Here is a 9,961-nt window from a genome sequence, read left to right as displayed (position 1 = left end):
CTAAAATGCATTGCTTTAGATGTTGAAAGACATTCGACAAAGCAGAGGAATGAACTTGAATTTGACGTCTTAAATGTAGATTTTGTTTTGTAAAAATAGAGGCATGTCATATAATTTTTTAAACATTTCTTTAAAAACATTATATTTATAAACATGAAATGACAAAATACGCGACCTATGCATAATTCCAAATCGCTTCTGACTGATCTCAAACATTATGAAAAATTGTTTTATCTGGCAGCCCTTTGGCATGTTTGGCTAGGAATCAACCGAGTCCGATAGTTCCTACAGTAACTGTTGTGAAAAAAACGAGACTTCTGACGGATAAAGGTATATTGGATCGAATATACCTTTAAGGGGGGGGGCACTTGGGTAGAAACGGTATATTTACATTACAAATATTGATAAGGGCTCTCAAGGAGGGGGGGGGGGGCAATGGGCCAGCTGTGTCCCCCATGGATCCGCTAGTGGTTTTACCTATCATCTTTTAATGAAAGGAATTGTCTGAGGTTTTTTCCGCCAAACATGCCAAAAGTCTGGTTTTATCCAACAGTTAATTACCTCCTAAAAAAGTAGAAAAACACATGAAATTTCAACCTTCATAGAATACTGCTTTAAATAGTACATATTTTATACATAATTCATGAATGACACTTGGTCTATTCAGTCATAAAGATATCTTGATAATATCTTTCATTTCGAACATAGATTTCAGGTTGACTTAGGGGGTGCACTGTTGCAAGAAAATATTTGCAATAAATAAATTGCAAATACGCCTGTTATGTTGCAATTCTATAATCAATAGGCAAATTTTAGCTGTTCAAAATCTGGGGCCCGCCTTACAACTATGGAAATCCAAAGTTTTTCTAGGTATGATGCAAATTCGTGAATTTATCGATTTCTTGACAATTTGATGTGTTCTCGATTATGAAAGTTCATCTATGTTGGTAAAAGATAACGATTTTGTTGAACTTTGGTTCATAACACAAATAAAAGAAAATAAGAGTTACCTCGAAATTACGTCTCTAAGGTCAAATCGGGACACAATGCTGCAAGACGAAGGTTGCAGGTAGCAGCCGAAAATTTCGAGGTAACTCTTCGTTATTTTCTGTTTTTTTGTGTTGTGAACCAAAGTTCAACAAAATCGTTGATGTGTTCTCCTTTTCAAATGACATTTTGCAAATTTCCTTTTGAAAAAATCACGATACTGATGGATTTCCACAGAGGTGCGATTGATTGGAGCAATCGTAACTCTTTGTAAGACCGGCCCCAGATTACACTTCGTCTTGCAAGAAGCGCTTTTCAGCAAATCAATCATAGCATTTACAAAAGAAGACTTGCAATTGCTCGCAGGTTTTTACAACACCCCATTACAGTCATGTTATTTTAATCGCGCGCATTCTTTAAGCATGATTTGACCAATGCGATGATGCGTTTTATATACAACATGGTGTAAAAAGTCCGATATTTTAGTCAGACCTGACTCGTCGGGTATCACCCCAAAGGTTCATTATTTAGCCATATGAACATAACTTTAAGCAACAAAAATAAAAATTAAAAAAGCGCCTTCACACATGAACGCTTCAGAAAGTATATTATGCTGACGTAGGTATAATATTATGACTCCCAGTTTTTTTCAATCTTATTTCATTATCAATAGGCCTACACTGTTAGAAAATTTATCCTTAAACTAAAAGAAGTTCCTGCAGCACAGTCTCGAGAACACCTGTAATCTTACCAGATTGCGTAATCTTACAGGAAATTGGTATTTGGTGTGTGTAATCTTACAAATTTCCTTAAATAAAACACTCTTTTCCCCTTTTTCTAACAGACCTGTTCTGTTAAATTGCAGAAAAATTCCTGTTTCATGAATTTAAAGAATGATTCTGGTATTGCTTTCTGCAAAATCTTCTTTTATTTTTCTGTAAAATCAGGGTTTTTTTAACAGTGTATAAAATAACTAAAATTCTTTACATATCTTCCTTATCATGAAATAATTTTTTGCATTAATGACCGGCAATGAAATGTAGTCTGCAGAATCACTTTCACAGCAATGTGAATAACGTATGTGAATTCACTGTGAAATAAAAGATCACAGTACAGTTATTCCTTTCTCTTGATTTCGCCTCGTCATTTTCACCTCATCATAATAATATGTCTACAAAATAAGAGAGTTCTAAAAACAAGTTTTTACTAAATCCTCCATCACACTTATTCGGAATCAGCAGGAATCAAGCAGAAGCTGGAACGAAACAAATCTTATTTATTCACCAAACTGGAGTTGAAATTCAGTAAATTGACCAGGTGAATCATCATACACTAGTCAAAATGAACCGCAATGGAGTCAGATTGATAATTCGTGCTACATTCTTGGACATTCTCGGCGCATTCTAAATATTCTGACTGCATTCTGAGTGCATTCGAAATATTTTTGTCATTTCTTTTGGCCGTCCCGAAGGTTTTGGTCATGTTCAAAACATTCGAGGGGTAATTTCGAACGGTGTTCGAAGTAGATTTAAATGACCAACTGGTGGTCAAACAATAGTCCTTTCATTCCGGCCAATTCTGCTTGATTCGGAATAAGTGTGATGGGGGCTTTAAGTTATGTCATCTTGGCTTTATAAGCCCAAATGAAATAGATGTAACACCGTGATTGATAATTATTAAAAAAACATATTATTACGCCTTCTTATACATAACAAAATAAAAATAAATATTAAAAAAAAATCACCAAACCTGGTTAATAAGCTGAGATGAATTACTAGTAAAGATAATACAGGATGATAGCACCACACAATATAATCAATATCCGAATTTCAAAAACATTTAAAAATAAGCCCCTAAACCCGTTTTAATGACCACGCTAATGAAATACATTTCCTTACTCATTCTTATTGATTGGTATAAAAAATGTTGAAAAAAGACATTCAGGATATTTTATAGATCAAAATAATAAGGCGAACGAAAGGTTTGAATAAAGTTGTTCCAAATTTGTTGAAATGCAAAGGCATTTTCGTAAGTACAAATAACTTTCTAGGGAGAAAGGTCTGAATACCCTGTCCCTTTTAATATTTAAACATTTTAACATTTTCTGTCTGAACAATCAATTCTTTTTGACACAAGAAGAAGTTACTGGATTCACTCTCAACTCTATGAATATCATAACTACCCCTTTCCATGGGCTTGAAATCAATCGATTTACAGCCATAATATGAATGAAAAAATAATTAGAACATCATTATTGAATAGAATAAAAATGTTTTTCTCAAGAATTGAATTAGGAAATCATTATTACATACCTATATCTTGTGGCTGAATAGCTCGTATCAGTGCTCATTGAAATAAAAAAACCCTTCGCCCATTTCGTTTTTCTTTCCCTTTTTACCACATAAAAATCGCGTAAACCGGGCACCCATGTGTCAAAACATGATAAATCAAGATTTAAGGCGAGTGTCGCCATAGTGCTATGAATGTCCAATTTATTAATTATTGCAATTCTGGCCTAAAGGACATATAATATAAAAAAGAATGCCGCTTTCATAGTGTTTTTTTACAGTTGGTGCTTTATGTATCATTAATCAATCACGTGATCAGTTGGTCATCGATTGGATGTTCAAATTTGGTATACTGTCCAGTTCATTAACTGAGCTGCGCGAAGTTTGGATTTTCCATTATTTCGACTCTTATATTACTTACTGTCATTAATTAAACGACGTTACTGTTTGAAGAAATGCCGACATGTATTTTTAATGAATACGATCAAGTTCTTTCTTGAAAAGAAAATTGTAATGTATTAATCATGAAAAAAGTGATACAATTTGCCGTAAGCTTTCCGACATTCAATTCAATTTAAATTCGCATTTACATAGGTCTACTCTGGACTCAGCATATGAGAAAAACACATTCCTTACTATCACAAAAATAAAAGAAATAAATGAAAAAAACAATTAATTAATGAATTATATATGAAAATATCAATTAAAATATAAGGTATCAATATGGCATAAAATCCATATATATATATGGATATACATATGGATATATGTATTGAATTTGTTATGCTTATGTTTAGTTTATTATCATTGTCATGTTATGTTTTATTTTATTAGCAATTTTACTTTCTAATTATATTCCCTCATCATGTTTGCTTGAATTATTTCATTCTTTTTTTTTTAATTAACAAAAGAATCATTTAAAAGTGATAAGATTATTTATAGGTTGGTGGCAAGTTATATTTCATTTGGTTTGACGAATGAAATACAAAAACAAGAATTGAATCTCTGTAAATGTCTTATTTTTTATGGAAGAAATGCCATTGTAATATTTTAAGGATAAACGTTACATAGAAATAATTATGAAATAATCATATCTGTGTATTGATTTTTACCTTCATTTTCATATTTGAGTTTATCATATCTACAATAAAGCTTGATTTAGGTGCACTAACTAAAGTAAAACTGGGTCTTCAGTATATACTCTTTTGAGTGGTGTTACATAGTGTGTTACGTATTTGTAACAGAAGAGTGAAGAGTTTGAAGAATAGTGCTGATAGCTAGTAACATTGTGATCAAAATGTGTAACGTTGTGATGAAAATGTGTAACATAGTGATGAAAATGTGTAACATAGTGATGAAAATGTGTAACATAGTGATGAAAATGTGTAACATAGTGATGAAAATGTGTAACATAGTGATGAAAATGTGTAACATAGTGATGAAAATGTGTAACATAGTGATGAAAATGTGTAACATAGTGATGAAAATGTGTTACATAGTGATGAAAATGTGTAACATAGTGATGAAAGTGTGTAACATAGTAATGAAAATGTGTAACATAGTGAAGAAAACGTGTTACATGGTGATGAAAATGTGTACTACAGTGATCAAAGCATGCCACATAGTGATGAAAATGTGTAACATGATGGTGAGAGCATGTTTCTTTATAATAACAGTGTGTATCTTGATAAACATTTTAAAAATGTTCTAAAAATGCTACTTTGTGATAAAAATGTGTTTAATGATGGAAGTGTGTTATATAGTGATGAAAACATGTTATACAGTGCGTATAACAAAAAGTTAACACTTTGAAAAATCCTGTAAAATTATACATTTGTAATATTCTAATGATTTTTCTACATTTTAACATTGGTAGAGCTCCATATAAGCAAATGACGATATAACTATCGAAAAATATTTCCGCTTAAGTGAGCACCACTTACTTTTGAAAAGTTAGTGAATTATGATTTGCGCAGAACTTTGAACTAGTTATGCGAATAAAAGTAGACCTTAATCATGAAGAACACGTGGAATTTAGTTAGTGAATTGATTTGAAGATATCTTTTATCTTTTTTAACTTGTTTCCTTGCCAAAAACATTTCGAAGAGTGTATTGCGCCCCAAACACCGAGGCCATCGTGACAGTATTTGCTTTACACTGAGCTGTGATTTACATGAAATGGCTTAGGCTTGGTTTTTATTTTGTTAATCATCAAGCTTGGGAAAAGTGGGGAGAAACAAGTATTAAATGAAAGATGAAACTTTAGCCCACTTTAAATGATAAAAACTTAGTGAAAAAATGCTGGAGATGTCTGAAGTTAACTTTTGTTCAGATGCAGTTATGTCCTCAGATCCAGCTGGCACAGAAAGGGTAAAGGTTGTGCTCACTTATTGTTGAAATTTCAATTTCGGTGGCAAAACTGTTCCAAAATGCTTAAATGTATCTGTTTGATCTAAATTGACTAAAAATGCAAGGGAAATGCATGAAAAATGTTTCGCAGGGTAAGCTTTATTTTGCCCGTACCCCTTGACACAGCGTGAAAACAAGCATTTCTGCACAGATTTCAGCGAGCTTTACAAAAATAGACAGTGCTCACTCAAGCGAAACATTCTGTCAAAACTTTTACTTTCATTGGATAGATGAGACCCAAACCCAAAATTATATGTGAAAAAAATCACCCACTTGTACATTTTTTAATTCCCAGGGCCTTTTCAAAGTGTAACCTTTTTTTTGATACGCACTGTATAGTGCTTAATGTGTTACATACCAATGTATGTTACATACTGCTTTAAGCATGTAAGACTAGTGATGAAAATCTTGTTTCATCGTGATAAAGTTCACTTTGCCATTTTCTACCAACAAATATTTTCTCTTTCAAGCCTATTCAAAGGTCTACTTACTCTCTCCTTCCTATGTAATTCCAAAATCCAGAAAACAGGCCGGTTTCAACTCCTTTCAATCTCTTGCCCCCCGTCTTTGGAACAAACTCCATCTCTTCGAAACCTCTCTTCTCTTAACCTCTTCAAAAAACATCTCAAAACACTCTTATATAACCATAAACCTTAACTTGTCGTATGCAATCCAATTATTATTATTATCTTTTTAAAGAAAAACAAAAACAACAACAAAATGCGTTTGTCACCCCAACGTCTAACATCTCTAATCAATAAATTGAAGAAAACGATTCCAAATTTTCCCAGAAAATGAGAGCATTTATTCATCCCCTTAACCAAAGATAAAATCAATATGCATACAGTTTTATACATTTTATTACAACTAAAACATTCACCAAACATTCACGATAAAAACTCACGATATATTGAAAATAATGCAAAATACAATTTGATTTCTTGAAAGCCCTAAATTAAGATGCTTAATCATAACCAAAGTTGATTCTAAAATGCATTGCTTTAGATGTTGAAAGACATTCGACAAAAGCAGAGGAATGAACTTATATTTGACGTCTTAAATATAGATTCTGTTTTGTAAAAATAGAGACATGTCATAAATTTTTAAACATTTCTTTAAAAACATTTAATCTATAAACATGAAATGACAAAATACGCGACCTATGCATAATTCCAAATCGCTTCTGACTGATCTCAAACATTATGAAAAATTGTTTTATCTGGCAGCCCTTTGGCATGTTTGGCTAGGAATCAACCGAGTCCGATAGTTCCTACAGTAACTGTTGTGAAAAAAACGAGACTTCTGACGGATAAAGGTATATTGGATCGAATATACCTTTAAGGGGGGGGGGGGCACTTGGGTAGAAACGGTATATTTACATTACAAATATTGATAAGGGCTCTCAAGGAGGGGGGGGGGGGGGCAATGGGCCAGCTGTGTCCCCCATGGATCCGCTAGTGGTTTTACCTATCATCTTTTAATGAAAGGAATTGTCTGAGGTTTTTTCCGCCAAACATGCCAAAAGTCTGGTTTTATCCAACAGTTAATTACCTCCTAAAAAAGTAGAAAAACACATGAAATTTCAACCTTCATAGAATACTGCTTTAAATAGTACATATTTCATACAGAATTCATGAATGACACTTGGTCTATTTAGTCATAAAGATATCTTGATAATATCTTTCATTTCGAACATAAATTTAAGGTTGACTTAGGGGGTGCACTGTTGCAAGAAAATATTTGCAATAAATTGCAAATAGGCCTGTTATGTTGCAATTCTATAATCAATAGGCAAATTTTAGCTGTTCACAATCAGCGGCCCGGCTTACAACTATGGAAATCCAACGTTTTTCTAGGTATGATGCAATATGTATCGTGAATTTATCGATTTCTTGACAATTTGATGTGTTCTCGATCATGAAAGTTCATCTATGTTTTTAAAAGATTTTGTTGAACTTTGGTTCATAACACAAATAACAAAAAATTAGAGTTACCTCGAAATTACGTCTCTAAGGTCAAATCGGGACACATTGCTGCAAGACGAAGGTTGCAGTTAGCAGCCGAAAATTTCGAGGTAACTCTTCGTTATTTTCTGTTTTTTTGTGTTGTGAACCAAAGTTCAACAAAATCGTTGATGTGTTTTCCTTTTTTTCAAATGACATTTGCAAATTTCCTTTTGAAAAAATCACGATACTGATGGATTTCCACAGAGGTGCGATTGATTGGAGCAATCGTAACTCTTTGTAAGACCGGCCCCAGATTACACTTCGTCTTGCAAGAAGCGCTTTTCAGCAATCAATCATAGCATTTACAAAAGAAGACTTGCAATTGCTCGCAGGTTTTTACAACACCCCATTACAGTCATGTTATTTTAATCGCGCGCATCCTTTAAGCATGATTTGACCAATGCGATGATGCGTTTTATGTACAACATGGTGTAAAAAGTCCGATATTTTAGTCAGACCTGACTCGTCGGGTATCACCCCAAAGGTTCATTATTTAGCCATATGAACATAACTTTAAGCAACAAAAATAAAAATTAAAAAAGCGCCTTCACACATGAACGCTTCAGAAAGTATATTATGCTGACGTAGGTATAATATTATGACTCCCAGTTTTTTTCAATCTTATTTCATTATCAATAGGCCTACACTGTTAGAAAATTTATCCTTAAACTAAAAGTTCCTGCAGCAGAGTCTCGAGAACACCTGTAATCTTACCAGATTGCGTAATCTTACAGGAAATTGGTATTTGGTGTGTGTAATCTTACAAATTTCCTTAAATAAAACACTCTTTTCCCTTTTTCTAACAGACCTGTTCTGTTAAATCGCAGAAAAATTCCTGTTTCATGAATTTAAAGAATGATTCTGGTATTGCTTTCTGCAAAATCTTCTTTTATTTTTCTGTAAAATCAGGGGTTTTTTAACAGTGTATAAAGTAACTCAAATTCTTTACATATCTTAATTCCTTATCATGAAATAATTTTTTGCATTAATGACCGGCAATGAAATGTAGTCTGCAGAATCACTTTCACAGCAGTGTGAATAACATATGTGAATTCACTGTGAAATAGAAGATCACAGTACAGTTATTCCTTTCTCTTGATTTCGCCTCGTCATTTTCATATCATCATAATAATATGTCTACAAAATAAGAGAGTTCTAAAAACAAGTTCTTACTAAATCCTCCATCACACTTATTCGGAATCAGCAGGAATCAAGCAGAAGCTGGAACGAAACAAATCTTATTTATCCACCAATCTGGAGTTGAAATTCAGTAAATTGACCAGGTGAATCATCATACACTAGTCAAAATGAACCGCAATGCATGGAGTCAGATTGATAATTCGTGCTACATTCTTGGACATTCTCGGCGCATTCTAAATATTCTGACTGCATTCTGAGTGCATTCGAAATATTTTTGTCATTTCTTTTTGCCGTCCCGAAGGTTTTAGTCATGTTCAAAACATTCGAGGGGTAATTTCGAACGGTGTTCGAAGTAGATTTGAATGACCAACTGGTGGTCAAACAATAGTCCTTTCATTCCGGCCAATTCTGCTTGATTCGGAATAAGTGTGATGGGGGCTTTAAGTTATGTCATCTTGGCTTTATAAGCCCAAATGAAATAGATGTAACACCGTGATTGATAATTATTAAAAAAAAAACATATTATTTTGTCTTCTTATACATAAAAAATAAAAATAAATATAAAAAAAATCACCAAACCTGGTTAATAAGCTGAGATGAATTACTAGTAAAGATAATACAGGATGATAGCACCACACAATATAATCAATATCCGAATTTTAAAAACATTTAAAAATAAGCCCCTAAACCCGTTTTAATGACCACGCTAATGAAATACATTTCCTTACTCATTCTTATTGATTGGTATAAAAAATGTTGAAAAAAGACATTCAGGACATTTTATAGATCAAAATAATAAGGCGAACGAAAGGTTTGAATAAAGTTGTTCCAAATTTGTTGAAATGCAAAGGCACTTTCGTTAAGTACAAATAACTTTCTAGGAAGAAAGGTCTGAATACCCTATCCCTTTTAATATTTAAACATGTTAACATTCTTTGTCTGAACAATCAATTCTTTTTGACACAAGAAGAAGTTACTGGATTCACTCTCAACTCTATGAATATCATAACTACCCCTTTCCATGGGCTTGAAATCAATCGATTTACAGCCATAATATGAATGAAAAAATAATTAGAACATCGTTATTGAATAGAATAAAAATGTTTTTCTCAAGAATTGAATTAGGAAATC

The sequence above is a fragment of the Lytechinus variegatus genome, chromosome 6 (genome assembly GCF_018143015.1).
Source record: "Lytechinus variegatus isolate NC3 chromosome 6, Lvar_3.0, whole genome shotgun sequence".
NCBI lineage: Eukaryota > Metazoa > Echinodermata > Echinoidea > Temnopleuroida > Toxopneustidae > Lytechinus > Lytechinus variegatus.
This window is presented reverse-complemented; position numbering follows the sequence as displayed.